General features: G+C 33.8%; 1 long non-coding RNA gene across 8 annotated transcripts in view; it reads left to right on the top strand.

The window, feature by feature from the left end:
* The window catches only part of LOC112657511 (uncharacterized), a 309,781-nt gene that overhangs the window by 144,140 nt on the left and 146,212 nt on the right, over positions 1-19,429 (top strand). For 4 of the 8 annotated variants that reach the window (XR_007412260.1, XR_007412256.1, XR_007412257.1 and 1 more), the window contains one exon: positions 12,467-13,386. The exons of the other annotated variants lie outside the window; for them this stretch is intronic. This is a non-coding gene — a long non-coding RNA (uncharacterized LOC112657511). Of the gene's footprint in view, positions 1-12,466; positions 13,387-19,429 lie in introns of those variants that run through there. 8 annotated transcript variants of the gene reach the window in all.

The following is a 19,429-nucleotide window of genomic DNA, read 5'->3' as shown; positions in this document are numbered from 1 at the left end:
ATCAGGGAATCCCATGCACATGCAATTCAAATCAAAATGATATATGAAGGAGAGTATTTTATTTGATTTAATGACCAATTCTCATTTTATTCTGACCATAGTTTCAATTGGTCTTCATAAAGCCTTTTTTTGAATCTAAATAAAATCTGTCCATGGAAAAACCTGCTAATTTTTGTTCTGTAGCTCTTACAAGTTGTTTTGTGTGTGTATATATGTGTGTGTTTTTGCTGTTGTGTGTGTGTGTATATATATATGCATATATATATATAATCTTAACATTTTCTATTTCATAATATTGAGGTTTGTAGTTTCTAATTTGAATTAAAAGAAATCAGTGGGGACTGTATGGTGTTGAGTGACAAATTTAAAGTTCTTGCTGTTTACAAAGACAGATAAATTTATATATATATATATATATATATATATATATATATATGAGGTTTGTTTTGGGGGGATATGAATTTTATAAATACTGACACATTCTATTTACCACATTTTTATTACTTTTTTCCATATCATAGCCCTATCGAGCTCTATCTTAGGAATTAGCTACAATGTTTGAAGAAAAATTTTTTTTTAAGTTTGGAAATCTACAGAAGTGAAGAAAGTACTTTCTTTCATCAAATTTGAATGAAGAACAAGCTTAAGAATTTTACACATCTTTGAATTCTAGTGACATCAACAGTTACAAATCAAGTTTCTTCCCTGCCTTATTTGGGATGTATGCAAACTGAGTTAATATAGTTCGTCATTTTTCACTCAGAGAAATTTTATGACTTCATTTTTAGAAATGAACTCAAATTCAATTCTCCCTTGATTGAGTGACTAAGGCAGTGACTTCACCATGGTATATTGTGAAGGAGAAAAAAGTATCGATGAGTCACAGAAAGTTTTGATTAAAGCATAGATTTTATTCCACTTAGTGATTCATTTGTGACTTTTCTTTCTCTGCTGCTTTAAATGTTTCATTCCCCCTCACTCAAAACAAGGAGAACAGGGGCTGAAAAAATATGAATGTCTTCTCTCTTCACTGTAAAAAAGCAGAGAGGTGAGGATCATAGCAGAGAAGCTTTTCCTAAATGGGCTTTGTCCCAGAGTTCTCAGGATCTCCCTTTCTTTAAATAATGAAGCTAAGGTAATTATCATGTCTAAAGACTGAGTTTTTTTTCAAGAATGTATAAGAGATTGGTTATGGTAAGATCAGGGACAGAATTGGTGCTCTGCTTCTACTGATATTCTTGAGGTAATTACTGAGATTGTTTCTCTGTGCAAACCAACCCTCCATCTTCTCTTTAGGGCTTTATGACAGCCTCCCTGCCTTACAGGCAACTGAAGTTGGCTGATGTTGAGGCTAAACTTGGTCTGTAGGTGTGTGCATGGTGATGGTGGTAAAAAAAAATCATAATAATTTTATTCAGATCAGTGAACAATTTTCTGCGATTTTGACACACTCTTACCATATTTTGGAAAACATATTGTCTGTCCCAAAGTAAATGGTCTAATTAATTTTTTTCTAAAAGGATCAGACCTATTAATAATGATAAATAAAATGTAGGTTTTTTTTTTAATTCTGAAAAATGAAAGTTTAAGTAACCAGAATAGGCATAAAATTTTGGTTTTATATTACTTGGTATGATGATAAGGTTCAAATATTGTATTTAAGAATGTCAGGGTGGATGATGGATTTGGCACATATAGCATTCTTCTAATGATTGTGAAGCTGTCTTCTGTGTTATAAATAGGAAGAAGATAAAAATGCCCTGCCTGGTCCTCAGGTCATGCTAACAATGATAAAACAGCATGCATGAAAACTCACTATTTTTCATTCTTTCATGTAACAAGTATACCAAATACCTTCTCTGTTTTATATGAATAATATATCATTCTGGACTATATATTTAAAGAGCAGATAGGCAAATTTACTGATATTCTTTGAGATTGTGTGAGTTCCTCAGAAATTCAAATACCTAAGAGAAAATGTAATTTAAGAGTAAGCTTTATTTCTTTTTGTTATTTGATAGTATTTCATAATTATAATTCTCACTATAATAAAATCTAACCAAATAGCATTTTGAGTGGCATAGAAAATAGCTTCTAGTATTAGATACAGAAATATGTAAATCAACTAAACTCAACTGTATGCTAATTGGCCAACACACCTCTCATTTAACCAACAGTGAGCTATTCCACAAGTATCTGGGAATCAACTGGTGACTGTGTAGGTGTAAATGCATTTCTAAATTAATTTTCCAATAATAGACAATCTCTAACAAACAGAAACTTGGAAAATAAACAAGCATAAGGGCAGGAAGGATATTTTGTTTGTGATTTTATTAAATACGATGCTTTTTGTGTTTAGATGCTGTGGAATTTCATCAACCACACAAAGCATAACAAAAGTAAACTTTGACTCAGTTTTCCTACACACACTGAGCTTTTTGTGTCACTATGAAGAAATTGTTCTAAGGGCAAAAATCTACTATGTCTGTTTTATTAAAAAGCAATTCTGTTTTTTCCCCACAGTAACTGCATTATCAATTCAGAGTATGTCACATCTTTATTCGTATGTTTTCCCTACTTTATTATAGGAAATACACTTTATATAATACACACACACATATATATTTATTTTTTCTAAAGTTTTATAATAACAAAATTTCCATCAAGAGTGTGAAGAATTTATTGGGATACATTAAAAAAAATAACGGTAAGTGAATTCATGATTTTTCCATGTAAACATTTACACCAATTTCATATATCATAGAGCTAAAATGATTCTTAGAGACATTTTAATAAAATCCCTGTAATTCATAAAAATCTGCAAATAAGCAACTTGTGTACTATCACACAATTGTTTATATTTACATCCAAAAATTTTATATAGTGTTTTTTAACTTTATATGGCATGTAAAGCACTCAAATGGAATAAGAAACAAATTTCTGATGCTAAATTCAAATGTTGTTTCCAAAGTGAGATATTACTTAAATATTGGACGACTAAATGACAAAACTATAGACTTCCAATTTTCTTTTAATTCGTTTGTCTCTAAGTTTTATCCTCAAGAGTATTATAGATTTATAGGAACCCATAAATGTATAAACTATATGTCCACATGGCCACTTTGTTACATTAAAAAATGAAATTGTACTTTAAAATAAATGAAGTATACAGATATAAAGAAAATAGCAGCCTATCACAGATCATAGATGTGAAAATAGAGATTTCTTTTTGTTCTGAATTCTTCATGTAAAACCCTTCCACTTTTCATGTTTTAATTCACAGAGCAGAATCAAAAGAAAGCATCAAAATAGCATTGTCAGTGTGAATTATTGAAGAGTAGGTAGCAAAAAAATGAAAATCATTTTTACTAGGGCTAGAATTACTTAAGAATTTCATCTCTCTTGTCCCTTATTCATAATTTTGACCTCTTCTTTATGACAAGGTTTTGTGATGAATTTAGTAATTCTAACTTCCTACACAGACTGTCTTTAGAAATTATAACAGTGCTGTTGCAGACATTAAGGTTACTGATACTCATTTCATTCCTATATATGAGGGTCACATAAAAGCTCACTGAGGTAACTACATTATGAATAAGCATGGTAAGAAATGTGGGCTTTGGTTAAAAATCATGGTAAAATTCTCTTCTTGTAGATCCATTATAGATGTATACCTGGCGCATTACAGACATTTGTAGCAAAACAAAAACAAACAAAAAACATTTGTAGCAATAGGTAACAACTCTTAATGCTTATATCATACAGAAATTTGAAGATATCAAGTGGCTTTTAAATGGCACTTCTATGGTTTGCAAGAGATTGAAAAATGTATTTACTCTCAAATTGCTTAAATATCAAGGGCAAACCGGTTGGCAGATGACATAACAAATGTTAATTCCAGTCCTCTCTTCTCCCTTCCAACACAGAATTTTCAGTGATTGGAGGTCTACTGATGATGGTGTAGTTCAAGCAATAGTTATACTCTATCTCCAGCAGTTAGACACAAATTATTTCTTATAATAGAAATAACTCTTTTGACAAGAATTGTAAGAAAATGGACATTCATTCAAATACATAATGGAAATAATTTTTGGTTTGTTTCTGAGGATCCCATAGATTTTGACACTTCATAATATGTTGGCTTACATATAAAATATTGGCACTTAAATGGTATTCTCATGTTAAGTCTGAAAACACAGTCTCTTTGCTTACACAAATACCTTTAAAAGAGGGTAATTAGTGGCCAGTGGCTAAGAAGACCTCTGTGTTGAGAGGTTATGCTAAGCCTCTTGAAGATTCTCCATGTAAACAAGTCAGACCACATCACTCATTATCCCTCCTTTGTTTACTTAGAAAAAGGTTCAAACTATTTAATGAGAGGATTACCCATACTTCAACTCTATTGAAAAAGATTAATTGATATTTTCCTGTTGGAGGTTTCACCACTTGCATTTGGCTTCCACTCTCCTATTGTTATTGATGCTGTGATCAACAGAGCAAAGTTGCTTAAAGGTTATCCAAATTTCACAGCTTAACATTACTCAAACTAATTATATTTTTTCCTTGTCTCTTAGACCTTGAGTTTCAAGGACTGCTAATTTATCAAAAAGGACTGTATTTTAAACTTTACTTGTCTGAATTGAAAATTTTATGACTAAAATCTGGATACTTTGGACAATTTTGCTGTTTTTTAGACAAACTAGAGCACCTACCCAAGTGGAATATTAAAACAGAGCCAGATTTCCATGTAAACCGAAAAATAATGAATTTTTCACTATCGTGTGTATAGGAGATTTTGAAAGATAATTTCAATATCTTACCATCATCTGGAGAACACTATATATATATTTTTAAAAACTCTCCATTTTGAGATACAATGCTGTGATAGAAATCTTTACAAATTTTTCCCCCAAAAATGTGTGTATTATGGACATATGGTTGCATATTTGGATAACACCATTTGCATTTTTCAAACTTGCATTTTTTTAAAGCACTAGCTTGGCTTTTGCTGTCAGAATGGCAAACTGCTAGTGTATTCATCTAAAATTCTTAGTTTAACTCTTTGTCACTTTAGCATTTTATGTAATGCTAATACGTTCGTTCACCTTTTCTTTAAAAAGTAACCTAATATGTTGGAGGCTGTAAAATAAGGAAGACTTTTCAAACCATAAAGTTTAATAATAGGAGGAGTCACATCATAGTGTGAAAAAAAAAAGGATAGTGTCAAAATTTGATCTTAGAAAAAATGCTTCTGAAAATTACTGGGGGAAAAGAAAGCATGTTAAAACTATTTTACTTCAGATTAATTCCCTGGAAGGATTTGCAATTTTTATGGTTTTCTAGGGTTATTTTGCAAAAGCAGTTTTAGTGCCTGAGCATTTAAACATAACACACTAGAATATAGAACCCTAAAAAAATGATGATGAGAAAATAAAGATGAAAAGAACCCTAGCACTAGTAATTTATGGAGATTACACTCTCAAGTCTTTATTTGCTGTATGCTTTCTAACAGAACATCCTTAAATTACTTTATCCCATCTGTAAATTTCTTTGTGATACAATGTTAAAAGTGAGGCATATTGCAAACATAACCTGCTACAGCATTTTAAGACAAATACTTCACTGGCCCCCGACCCCAAGGAGCAGTTTTATTCAAGGGAATAAGGTGCCCACTTATGGTTGAATGATTTACCTGTCTTACATGATTTATACATATCAAGAATTAGGTTATCTAAAGAACATGTTTTGACTTACAGATTAAATTTTATATAAATTGTACTTTCAAATCAACATTACCAATAATCTTTTATTTTCAGATAACCACCCTAAAGGTCTATGTTACATTTTCTATATATGTTAAAATATGCACTATTTTAAATTTTGCAATATTGTGCATATATTTGGACATATTGCAGACATATTTGGACATATTGTGGACATATTTGGAATATTTCAGTTTTTCTCTTAATTGACATACTATATGGCTACTTATATTCCCTAGCCACTTCAATCTGCTTCTTTCGAATTATGTTTTTGCAATGTGTTTATCTAATTATTACTTATTTATTAGTTTCAGCAGAAGTATTTAATTAATTAGCATCTGATGCAAAGATAAAAGTAAATACCAGCACGTAAATGATACTATTGAAAAGGTACAAATTTTATTGATTCTAATACTGGCATATGCAGTTAACCTTATTGATTTAGTTGAGTACGTTAAAATAACATAATAAAAACTATTTTACCACAAGACACTATAATCTGACCACTGTGTCTGCTTTTTTGCCTTCAAAACTTAACGCATAGCCTAACATCGAACATATTGATTCTTTTAAATAGTCATCCTCTAATAAATATGACATTATCACTCCAAGTTCAGGCAGTTGTGTTAGGTGATTAGAGAGTAGGCATGTAATCAGAGGAAGTGCTTTGAAAGATCATCTTTCTTTATTCTCTTCCTTTGAAACACACAGAGAGGGGAACTGTGAAATAGCAGTAACTGCTGAACTGGCTGTTACATAATCTGTGCTAACTGATGAAGTACTGATACTTAAAAAGTGATCATCTATCCCTTTAAAGATTGAAGATGTCAGTACACATATACATTCAATTGCTATAGCTGAGGTAGTTCTTGGAGATCACTTTTAAGGAAATTTTAAAAGTATATAAGAAAATATCTTCAAGCATTCCCTAGTAAATCCTTGAACACATATTTTCATTATTCAATATGTGGCAGACAAAATATTAGGAACTAGGTAAACAAAGATAAATTAGAGGTGATTCCAGCTCATAGTCTAAAGCTAAAAATTACTGGTATGAATTGTTATTTACTCACATAGAATTCAGAGAAAAAAAAATTAAGGTCAAAGACTGGTAGATCTAATGTAAGTTTCCAGTAGTCTCCACCCATGAGGTGGAGGCCTTGACCTGAGTTTCAACATTGCTGCAAAGGAATACAAAACCACACACCACTATTGGAAGATGATAAAATATGATCATATTCTAACAATATATTTTAAAACAAAATGTACTTAATCCAGCTATTAAAAGGCATAACTTAAACAGAAGGAACACAAGACTTAAACAAAGCAGAAGACAGCTGTCCAGAAATTATCAATTGCTAAAGCACACAGATTGTGATTAAATTTTAATGCAGCTTTTAAGCAAAGATTTTGCTTATCAGAGAGAAAGAATCCCACAGAAAATATTGTTATTGATTTCATCATTTTAGATGTAACTGATCCTTTAAGTAATTTTTCTTGCTTTCAGTACTAGTTCTTAAAGTGACTGCTTATACTGGGCAAATCATTAGATGGTATGTTCATTTAAAATTCTAAGCCAAATGCATAAATTGTTCTCCAGTGCACTCAAAGTCACATCTGTTGAAAACAAAACACAGCATTCAACCCATTGAATAAAAACAAAACATAACTGTAGAATAGCTGGATAGTCAAATCATGTAAATTAAATGGCATTGAAAATGATATTTCTTATTGATTTTTTTTAGGGAACCCAGTCTTTGGAATTAAAATATATTGATTACCTCTTATGTAACCCAAATTAACAGTAAGGCAATTCAATCTGCCAGAGCATCAGACTAGTTTTAGAGTCAGGGAATAGGGAATAAGAACACGTTTTCCAATTTTTTTATTAACAAATAAAATGCCATGTTGGTTCTCTGTACGAAGTACATATAATATTTTATCAATAAAATTAATTATTAAAAATGAGAAATCATTATAGTTATACTTTATATTCTAATGGTCCATAATAATTCAACCATGTGTGAGATGGTTAAAGTCAAAAAAGCAACTTTAGTTAAAAATTAGTTATACAAAAAAAAAATGTGTTATATAAATAAAGACTTCCTCAGGTTAAAAAAATTGCTTATACATTTCAGAAATAAGGACACATTTAGTTATAACTACATGCCTTCATTTATTAATTCACACAGTATACATTGAATGCCAATCAAGTGCCAGACCCTAAGCTAGGCACCAGTGTGTATGTGTGCCTATGTATATGTTCTCATAATAAATGAGTGTGTAGGACTTGAGTATAAGGAATAAATATTGGCTCAATATTTATTTCTAATGCATATTGTCGAGCAGTTTATTAATTAGTCAATCTGAAGTCAACCAAATGATGTATATAATGAAGTTATCTCCTTAAAATACTGTAGGTTTTCCTATTAGAAATATGGGACATACCTTTTAAAGCAAATAAGCTTAATATGGCAAAACATATGGTCTAAATTTTAATAACTATCTTGCTTTGATATTTTTCTGAAGTCACATTTTATTACCCTTATAGCTCTTAAGTACTGTTGAATGATTAGATTAATATTGGTCTGATCAGTTATTGGCAACAAAGAAGAGCCAAGCAACTAGAACTATTTCTAGATGTCTCAAACATCTGAAGATACAGATAGATATAGAAATATAGATACTGATACAACTATAAATATGAGATAATTGGCTGAATTTTTTACTTTTTAGCTGTGTGATGACTAGTCTGTTAGTAAATCAAATAACATTGTTTGCATATGCTTATTTGTGTCCTCATTTAACAAAGTTCTAAGAAATTATGCCATCTCACATGGGCTAACACAGAGCTAAATAATTCATCTTCTAAACAAACAGTATCTATATTATTTATGCCTATAGTTAGTATTTTTTGAGTATTTTAAGGTCAGTAAGGTGTTTTAGTGTATTGATGATTAACTAAATTCTCACTTCCCCAAAAATCATTTTGCTTACTGATTAATCTACATTGATCAAATCACATAAAATGCTTAGACTGTCCAACACAGGTCACAATCAAAAAAGCATCTCTTGGGTTATATTGTTTGTTTGGGATGGAAAGGGAACTGGAGAAAAAAATTCATAGTCTCTGCAACTGTGAAAAAAAAATCTAGTTTAAAGGTTATTAAAAAACTGGGCCACCTGGGTGGCTCAGCAGTCAAATATCAGCTTTTGGCTCAGGGCGTGATCCTGGGGTCCCGGGATCGAGTCCCACATCGGGCTCCCTGCATGGAGCCTGCTTCTCCCACCTATGTCTCTGCCTTTCTTTGTGTATCTCTTATGAATGGATAAATAAAATCTTTTAAAAAAAGGTTATTAAAAAGTTAAGTTCTCAGTATCACTTGTCACCCACAGATAACTATTACCAGGTATTTGGGATTTTCTAATAATTATAGTGATACAGCATAGGCCATCACTTAGTCTTTTACAGGAAGAAATGAACCTTATTTGAACCTTGGAAATTCCAAAGTCAAACTCTTCAAGTCATAAATATATACTCAGTTCAATTAGGAACAACATTTATCCCTTAGACTAACATTCTTCTGAACATCTGAAACTTCAAAAATATCATTATATTCATTCAAAAAATCTGAATTCTGTTTGCCAAAATCCTTTTGTGAGTTGAATAGTATTGAAAATACCTGTTTATCTAAATTATAGAAAGCTCTATAAGTGTCTAGTTCAATGCCTCTGTACTCTCCTATGACTGAGTAGAGTATGCATAATCCCAGAGGCAAAAACAACAACATGGCAGGGGCACAACCAGTTTAATCTCCATGGCCTGGAAACATTCCATCACTTAGAATTCATGTTTTCACAACAACTTGCCAGTTTCAACATTTCTCTAATTAGAAGATATTTAGAGCCCTTATTTCTCCAAAACGAACAGAATCTAGGTTTCAGGGTTTTATTTTTTATTTTTTTCTTAGGTTTCAGGTTTTTAGACCAAGTGTTGAATGTTAAGGAGACAAATGAGTGTTCAAAACAGATCAGCAAGTTTAAACGTTTAAGTTATTTGAAACTATCAGTCATCTCATCTTTTCCTTGCCTTACCAGATGTCTTTCAGTATCATTTATTATAAAATCGAGTGTTTCTTTATTATTTGTTAAACCTGGGATCCTAATTCCCTTTTTACCCAAATTAAAAAAAAAAAAAAAACTTATTCACTTCTACTTTACCTGAGTGAGACAGTCATTTTCATGATTATTTTAATTAAACTTAAGTCATTTTTTTTTGCCATAGATTTAATTTAAAACAAATACATATGCCCATTCTGGATGGTAGTGATGAGACACAAACTGGGGGAAGTAGAGTTAGACAATTTCATGATTGCTAGTGAAGGCACCCAAACAGAGACCAACTATTCTCCACTTAAAGAAAAAAGAAAAGCAACCTCAGCAGATCACAAATCCTTCTTGTCTGTCGTTCTTGAATTTAATGCTTTATTGAAAAGATTGTGCTTCAAGTTCTCTGTGAGTGTGATATTGGTTGAAGTAAAATGAGGTATTGTTTTCTGTCTTCCAACACAATCAACCAATCCAGGATGAATCACATCACATGATGACATGGTCCTCTTGAGCTCAAGGATGAAAGTGTGGGAGATAAAATGAGGGGACTTGGGGGTAGCATCTTTCAGCACTTTTCCCCTTCCTGGTCGTTGTATCTTTCTCTTGAACTGATTTTCATTACATGAACTCTATAAATTGAAGCCCGTATCATTTGACAAGGCTTTGCCAGCAATAATAATATCTAACACTTTGGAATAGCATTTATGTGTTATATACTATACTGGTACTAGTTCATTTTATTCTCAAAACTTTTACAAATGGTCCTATTGTGACTTCATTCCCATTTCTGGGAAGCAAACCATGTGCCTGCATTTAGCATGTGATGTTTCCAATTTCAAAATTATATGGTTAATTCTTAATGGGTAAAATTTATAAGAAGCAACAGAGTAGATTTTTGAGCATGAACTTGGATATTAGAGATATTTGTCTAATAGATTTGGCTGAGATTGTACCATTCTGTGATACTATCACAATTACCTTTTTTCTCACTTGAATTATACATTAGAGATAAGGATCTCTATGCCATTACTCCTTCCCTGACCTGCAGCAACTCATTTATCCTTCCTATGTCTTACCACTTCATACGAGAAATGGGCAGAAAAATACCTCCCAAGAATAATGAGAGAATTTAATGAGATAGGATACTGAAAGTGCTTAGCCTGGTGTTTACTATGGGGTTAAGTAGTGATTATTATTAATAAACAGAATGGCATGAAATGGCAAGACTACCTGACAGTCTATGTTTTCTCCTAACCTTTTTCACATTTCCAAATTTTTTCATTCATGGGGGATTACCTGACAGGAGAAATGAAACTGATAGCTTGAAAGGAAGTCACACCCTTTTGAGTGGCCCAGAACAAAACTTGAATACCATCAGATCTTAAGAAATTAACATATAGACATGTTGCAGTTTTCAAGCTGTCACTTTGGAGTTTAACATTTCCCCAGTGACATTAGTGCAATTGTTCAGCCAAGAGTTTTAATACATTTTCTCTTGTTTTTCTTCTATTTTTTTCTCTTCCCTTTTCTTTACTTTTTCTTTCTTTCTCTCTTTTTTCTTTTGTTGTTGTGGTTGCTGTTGGTATGTGGCATTATCTTTCCTCTCACTGTGAAGACCTCCATTTGGAAAGCAAGTAGAGATCTTATTCAGCAATTCTATTATGCCTTTTAAATTTAGGGAAGTTTTCTCTTTTTCCTCTCCCTAAGATCCATCAGTTTGCAGATTTTCAACAAACTATTTTTAGAGTTACTAATATCATTTTTGCAGGTCTTTCAGGAAGGATTTGAGTAGGCATAATTGTGGGGTGTTTATGGTTTTTGTTTTTGTTACTAGGACCTTAATCTTTGTCTCTTTCCCTTGTTACAAATATTATTGAAAAACAGCAGGTCTGAACTTTTAAATAGGATTGAATGCATCTTTGAAAGCTAATACTTTATATTGTGCTAAATGATAGTGCTGTTTAAAAATTGGATGTGTTATGTTGTAAATAAGGTTAAATACAAAGAATCGAGGTTTTAGGAATCCCAGGGTCTTGCTACATTAATCTCAAGTCAGATACTGTTTTATGAGAGGGCACAGTAGTTTAATGGGCATTTATTGATTTAAATTAAATTATAACTTTGGAGACAGTAACTTGCAAACTTAAAACAGTCATATGATATTATGAATTACATCTTATGCACATTAAGAGATCTTAAAGCAAGGAAACCAAAGATAGAAAATATTGGCTCACATTTCAAGCCACAATAAGTGTGAATATAGCCTCAATTTAATAAAAATGTATAATGCAACTTTCCTTGGGTTAAATGTCTGACAATTGCTCTTGGAATGGGTACTTGTTTTCCCATTATTGGTCACTTTAATTGACTTACACTCTAGTTTTCTCATTTAAAGATCACTTTATAGTATTGGGTGTTCTTCATCTGAGAGATATGTTCTAGTCCTGCCTGGTCCAACAACACAACAGTTTACATATTTCTGAACTTGATCCGAAAACTGATTTAAAAATCCATATGGACAATCCAATTTATCTGAAAATATATACACACAAGTCTGCTCAGAGGTGGCTAAAATAAAATAAATTTCATTTTAGGAGACAGGAAGGAAGCCAAGACAAGAGAGTGAAGATTCTGAAGTAAATGGGTACTTGCTTTGACCAAGATCGAAAGCCACCTCTCCCCAGAGAATATTAGAAGAGGGCATGGAAGACAAGCATTGGAAAAGTAGAATGTTTGTGCTTTTCTTTCTGGTGAACTGCATTAAAAATTCAGCAAAAGGGGGGATCAGTTTACATTACTCTTCTTGTTTCGCATGTATCAACTGACAGGTGCTGTAAACATACATAGACAAACATGGTCCTATGCTTGCAGTGCTCCAGTGACTGCGGAAGACAGTATGTAATCTCCCAAGGTGATCACACAGAGGAATGTGCAGACACACTATGCTGAGATTGAAGAAGAGGCCATAAATATTCTCTTTCCCATAAAACTACAGGAGCTCGCCTTTGAACTTTGATTCTCCAGAAAATCCAGTCAGAGAGACGGTTTTGTTCTGACAATAAGTTACTGAGGTCCAGAAGTCTTCTTTTGATTCTGAGGACTTGACTGAAACCTTACTAGTACTTCTGAAATAACAGCAGAAGGAGCCCAGGAGGCCCCTCGGTCTTCTGTATGTCTTGCTTTGCTGGAGGTAAACCGCTGATCCACACGCCTTTGATTTCACTAAGGGTAGAACCTCAGCCATCAGGTAGAGAGAACTGACCTTGGCTTTGACATCAGACTCAGTATTTAAGACATTTACTCATTTGTGTTGTAGAGATGTCACGGTAAATACATTATATCCGTTTATACTGAACACTAAGAGGCTCCTTTTTCTACACCATAGACAGCGATTTGGCTGAGACTGTATCATTCTGTGATACTATCCCAACTACCTTTTTTCTCACTTGAATTGTACTTTTGGCTGTCATTTGCGCTTTTGAATAAAGGTTTACATTAGTAGAAGATATCATAATAGCCTATCTCCTTTTCATGAGTTGATATACAAATCAAAAAGAAAGGATAAGGCCAAGACTCCCTTTGTCCTTGGAAAAGTATGCCATCTGCATTTAGCTTATGATATTCAGCTGGGAACAAAATTCTAGCATAAGGAAGTCGTTAATACAACCCTCAAGTTACACTGTAAATTCAAAGTACTTTAAATGCCTTATAATAGTCAAAGCCAGTAAAATCGACCCTGTATATTTTTATTTCATCTCTGTTGGATCATATGATATTTAATAATTGGTTCTGGCACCTCGTTGCAAATTATTATAACTTTGAGATTCAACAGTCCTATTGAACATATGGGCAGCACAGCCTCAGAACATATATATGATACAGCCTCATGAGAGGACCTTCTGTCTTGTTTTCCTTAGCTTGGAAGGGTCAGGTAAATTTTGTTGTGTCGTCATGTGCTAAGATTCCACAATCTCTGTTTTGCAGGGTAAATGCTTAATGGAACTGATCCCCCCTCCCCGCCCCTTAGCTGTGAACACTTCCTTTGCAAAGCCAAAAGAAAAATTCATGCATCTGGGATGCAGTTTACTGGGCTCTTACTAAAGCAGTTATAAAGCTATTCCAGTATCAGTGCACAAGTATTCATCAACCCAGAATAGGTTCTATTACTTAGTGCCATATTGTATCCTGGCTGAGCTGCAAACTATGAGAGTTTCTGGAGTCAGGAGACCTTCCCGTGTGGTATTGAAAGCATATGATGATCCTTCATTAATCCCGAAGGAAATGGAAAGTTGGCGATAAAATGCAGTTGACCCCAAGAAACCTTTTGTAGAGTTCGACATTCTCCCTTTAGCATTTCTTTTTTTCCAGCTCTGCTCACAGTAACACCCTGAGACAATATTGGGAAAGGTATTTCCACATCGACAGCCCATTAAGGTTATTTTCAATGTTCCTGCTGCTTTGCCTCTATATCTAGCCCTTGTGCCTTGATTTGCTCTTGTATTATTTCACATTAATTGCCATATTGTTTATTGCCATATCCCAACATACCATAACATGGGCACAGTGGCAATAATTACATAGGAAGCTGTACTTAAAAAAAAAAAGATGTCAAGATGGGTAGTGGCGGGTGAGTGGGTAGGGTAGCAGAAAGTTATGATTTATACCTTATGTTGACATTGTGGAACAGAGCTGGTTCAATTTCTCTTGATTTCACTGTTAATGCCTAAAATTAATCTCTCTCTCTGTCATATAATTATTCATTACCAAGACTACTAAGCTAAAAAGTTCACAGAGGTGGGGGCAATGATTAAAGGAATTTTCCAAGCATTTATTTTACTCTTGCCACTGCAATGTTACATTTTTTAAATTGACATCCAGGTGGACAAGAAGCAGCCATACGCAATGTTTGTGATCCTGACTCATTTTAAAACTCCCGTTTCCTTTAAGAATTCTTTTTTAAACAAAAAAATGCTTTTTGAACCTCTGCTTGTGTGCATGTGCATTCGCTCTAAATAGGCATACAAGGCATTCTGAGGCTCTGGAATATGAGTCCTTCTTTGTCCTATTTACCAAAATCCACCTCTCCTTGAGCCATCCTACCCTCCTACACCACATTGTTACTGAGAATCTTCTTCACAATTAAGTTGTCACTTGGTCTAGACAGTACCAAGAATCGTCCTAACCCTGGTGAGCAGCAAGTCAGAGTCATGCTTGATCCTGGTTGACAGTCTGGAAGTTGAAATCCTTTTCATGTCGGCGGAGTTGAAAATATCTTTCTTTTACTGCCGATTCGCTTCCGATCCCGGGTCTGCTTGCTTGGCACCGTGTCAGCCAGTAGGTGGAGTGCTTGCTAACAGTAATTGAATATACAGAACTTGAATTTAAAGTAAGTGGAAACCACTTTTCTTGTTATAAACTGCTAAAACCATATTTACACTGAACTCTTTCTATGACTATAATTAGTTAAAAAAAAAGTTTCAAGGGCAGGGCTGAGATGAATGCAGGACGATATAGTTACATGATAGAGCCCGGAGAGGCAAATTGTGCCCAAGAGGATCGACACATCATATGGTGTAAACCGATGTAAAGGGGCACGCTCTCAAACATTCAACTGAATTTAATTTGGAAAATAGACCTTAGTCCCTCTTTAAAAAATTTAGTATTTCTGCTGTCCAAAGAATAAACTAGCCTTGATTAGTTGTATGCGAAAAAGCTTGAGCAATAGAGGATTAATTACATACACGTGTTAATAATAGTCATAGTAGATTCAGCATCTTTGGAAAGAAAAGTTGCAGGAGATGCCTCCAAAATAAAGTGTAACTTTCCCATAAGAGTGTCTTGTTTTCCTTCAGAAGAAGGTTTTCAAATGTATTTAAAAGCTGCAGCTTGAGACTTGCTAACTACATCACTCTAAATCTATCTATATCACACCTAAAGATGTTAAAGCAACATTTAGAACTCCAAGGAGAAAACAAGCAACAGAATTTAGAAAGCAGGAACCACATGGAAATAAGAAAAATCTTCAGTCGTTTTTTAAGAATGTGAGTTATATGATGTGAAGTAGATGAAAATGCAAGAGTTTAAAAAAGAATCTCTTGTTCCATATCAGGAATACTTACAGATCTGATTTCATGGCACGCAAGTACTGAAGATCTCTATGGCTTGCAAATACCATTTCATCTAAAAGGACTTCAGAGCGAATAATTGCACAGTATGCAACGACAAACACTGCTAAAATAGTGATCACTTCCCCTTTATTTAACTTTTTTTTATTATAAAAATGGTAAACTCTCTTAAATATAACTTTGTGAGGACATTGTTGATTTTTTTAATTATGTCATCGTGTTCTCAGCTCATATTAAATTTTGGACAGATTTGTGTTTCAAATATATGACTTTTTTTTCACTTGGGGTTGGAATTGAGGAATGGAGGAGAAGAGTGAGCACTGCTAACTGAATTAGTCAGCTAAAGCTTTATGTGGTAAATAACTCTTTGAAGCATGCAATAAATAGGTTTACTAAACCCAAGCAACTGCTTGCCGCTCACTGCCTCTTGAAGCAATATCGATGGCAAGATTGAACTCCCTCAGGCCAGAGAAAAGGGAGGGAGGGGAAAGAAAAGTTACTGTTAATTTAAAATAATAAAATGCTATATTTTCTATTTCTCATCCGAAAGGAAAAAAGTATGTTCCTTTCCATCAAACCATGGAGTCTGGCTATTCAAGTGGCAAACTATGACCAGAACACAATCTATAATCCCTAGCCAAGAAAGAGAGCTTTGGGGAATGTATTTGTTATCTGATTTTGATCAGAGAAGCAGGATGAATATTGGCATATTCTAGTACCAAGGCAAACTGTGTGGTTGTGGACTAGCCTACGAAAGAACTGTAGAGGAGTTCTGTGAAGAAATGGATACCTTTGTCTATGTCTTTCTCCATGTTCATTTATTTCTTCAGGTTCTACAAGCATCACTGCATACTTAGCATATTTTTATTCCTCTCATTTGGAAAAAGAATTTGAGTTCTGTCGCTTTCTTGTTATTCGTTATTCATTTTACCTTGTTTTGTTTGCTTCACTCTGTTGCTTTCCCTTAGATGTTGAGCCACATCATCAGCCAGTGTTCATCCCTCGATAGTGAGTAGGCAATAGACTTTACTGAGAAATAGAAAACGTTAGCCTCTGATCTCACCAGGATTATATTCTCTCTTAATAGAAGCTGTTGATAGATCCTGAACAGCTCCACACTTGGGGTGTTGACTTGTAGAATGAAATCCTCTGCACACAAGCACAGCAAAATATTTTGGTGAAAAGTAATTATCAGAAATAGTGACACTAGGAAATTAGTTAACTACATTTCAGCATGAAGCTTGAGTTACCCCTGCCCATTCTTGTTCCAGACCCATCTGAAATCAGCAATTCAGCTTAATGATGTCACAACATTTGCCAGGCTGTGGGCACTGAATAGAAGACACGGGACTGCCCCCATCGTATGAGGTTCCCCTCCTTTCCCTCTACGCAAACAGCCCATCTGTCTCACTCGCCCGGAAACTGTTATCTTTGAAACATCATTCTATTATTACCATGGTTGTTCTTTAAAACTGGTCCTTAACTTTGGATTTTGTTTTGGAAATCAGATTTGCAAATTCTCTCACATCTCATTGGCCCATTTAAAATGTGGATAGTAATATGCCCTGGAAGCAGCTCATCTCACTAAAGAGCTCAAATACTATATATTTCCATTCACTTACTAGAGGATAACCTTTTGTGAAATACAGATAGCCTACTTTTTTTTTTTAATCACAACAAAGAATCCAACCCCTCCCAACCTCTAATATTTTTCAAAGTGTGAATTGAAGAGGACTTAGAGACAGATGGGTCTGGATGATCAAGTTACCTGTTATAGCAGCACATCTGCCGGGGCAGTCAATCACTGTGATGGCTCTGACAGGTCGATGGAGCCTGAGCAAGAACGGCTAATGCAGACAGAAGAACGGCTGGGGAAGGGCAGACCTCCTGCCTGTCTCCTGGGTTTGGCTGGTCTGAAAGCTGTACTTGAATTTGCTCTAGTTAAAATTCTGTCTGTCTATTGAGCGATGATATTAGATGAAAGATTTGGGCTCCTAATTTTTTTTTAAAGCCAACATATTGAACACATATGATTGGGAATGAGTCGATTAGCACTTTCAAGCTGTCAGTCAATATTTGGTCGTATTTAGGGGACGGGGCGGGGAGTGTGCGGTGAATAAGATTAGGAAACGAAGAGGTAGGAGATAGTTTCAAAACTGCATTTTTCCCTAAAAGTGTCAAAAGGATGAAATGCATTAAGCACTGATTCTGAGATGCCTATTTCTGCGAGCTCAGTATAATAAAAATTAGCATTGAACAGAACAAAGGCAACTCTAAGAATGTCAAAAAGCAAAATTAATTTATGGAGGCATGCTATTTTATTTCCTCTGTATATTTGCTCCTTTCCTCCCCTCTTCAATCATAAAGTGAATCCTATTTATCAATCCTAATAGATCCAAATATTTGGCAATATCATGTGTTAGGAAATATGGAGCAAGGGATTCCAAGATTTCACAAACAATTGAAAAGATGTGCTCCAATTAAGTGCAGCACTAATTGTACCACTTCTATGACACATTTGTAAAAGTGGAGATGTTAGAAGACAATAGAACCTCAAAATATCTAGATTCCTACTAATGCCTAATGAATCAGTAGTTAAAATTGGCAGTAAGGCAGTACCAAAAAGTAATGATAATAATAATCCTGAATCTCAAAGAAATACCTTAGTGGAAGGTAATGGCAAGAATTGTTAACACCCATCAACATCTAGAGAGCAAGTTAAATTTATGGTTAGTTCAATTTCTGTATTCATGTATGTATGTATAGATATTTATTTTTGTATACGTGTGTGTATATTTTATGTCTATGATTAGAATACACATATTTACATATTTATAGCTGAATACATACATTTCTTTGAGAAGTAAAAGAAAAATATTCCATAAGATAAGCATTATTATTACCCCATTGTAGAACTACAGTGAGCAAACATTGCTGGAAAAAGGGCAAAATGTTAATACATGCAGAACTGCTGTTAGTAGCGATTTTCTCTACAATGCCAAACTGATGGGGATTCGTGAAAGAGCCATTAAACAGATGCGTTGCTTTTCAATACATTCTTCAAGTATTTTTGCTCCCTCATCCACATTTTTAGTAAATGATGCTAAATGTTTTCAAAATATTACTATATTGGCTTTTTTTACTTGAATTTTTTAAGTGGACTCATATTTAGCAGCAGATGGTTTGAGATACCAGAACTGAAATGGAGTTAGTTATTTGGGTTCAGACTACAGCAAAATCTCATACCTCAGTTTATGGGACAGGAGAGATCAGTGAAATCACCCTTCTCTTAAAAACATTCAGAACAAACTCAGAAATAGGGCTTTTCCTGAATAAGAATTCTACCATGTTATACAAATAAGTTTACATTTCAATTCTTGCTAATAAAATGTTGAGTCTCAGTCCTTCAAAGCTTTTAAAATAGATGGAATT

Source organism: Canis lupus, chromosome 8 (assembly GCF_003254725.2).
Source record: "Canis lupus dingo isolate Sandy chromosome 8, ASM325472v2, whole genome shotgun sequence".
In the NCBI taxonomy this organism is placed as follows: domain Eukaryota; kingdom Metazoa; phylum Chordata; class Mammalia; order Carnivora; family Canidae; genus Canis; species Canis lupus.
The sequence above is the reverse complement of the archived record's forward strand: the minus strand, read 5'-3'. Positions and strand labels throughout refer to the sequence as shown.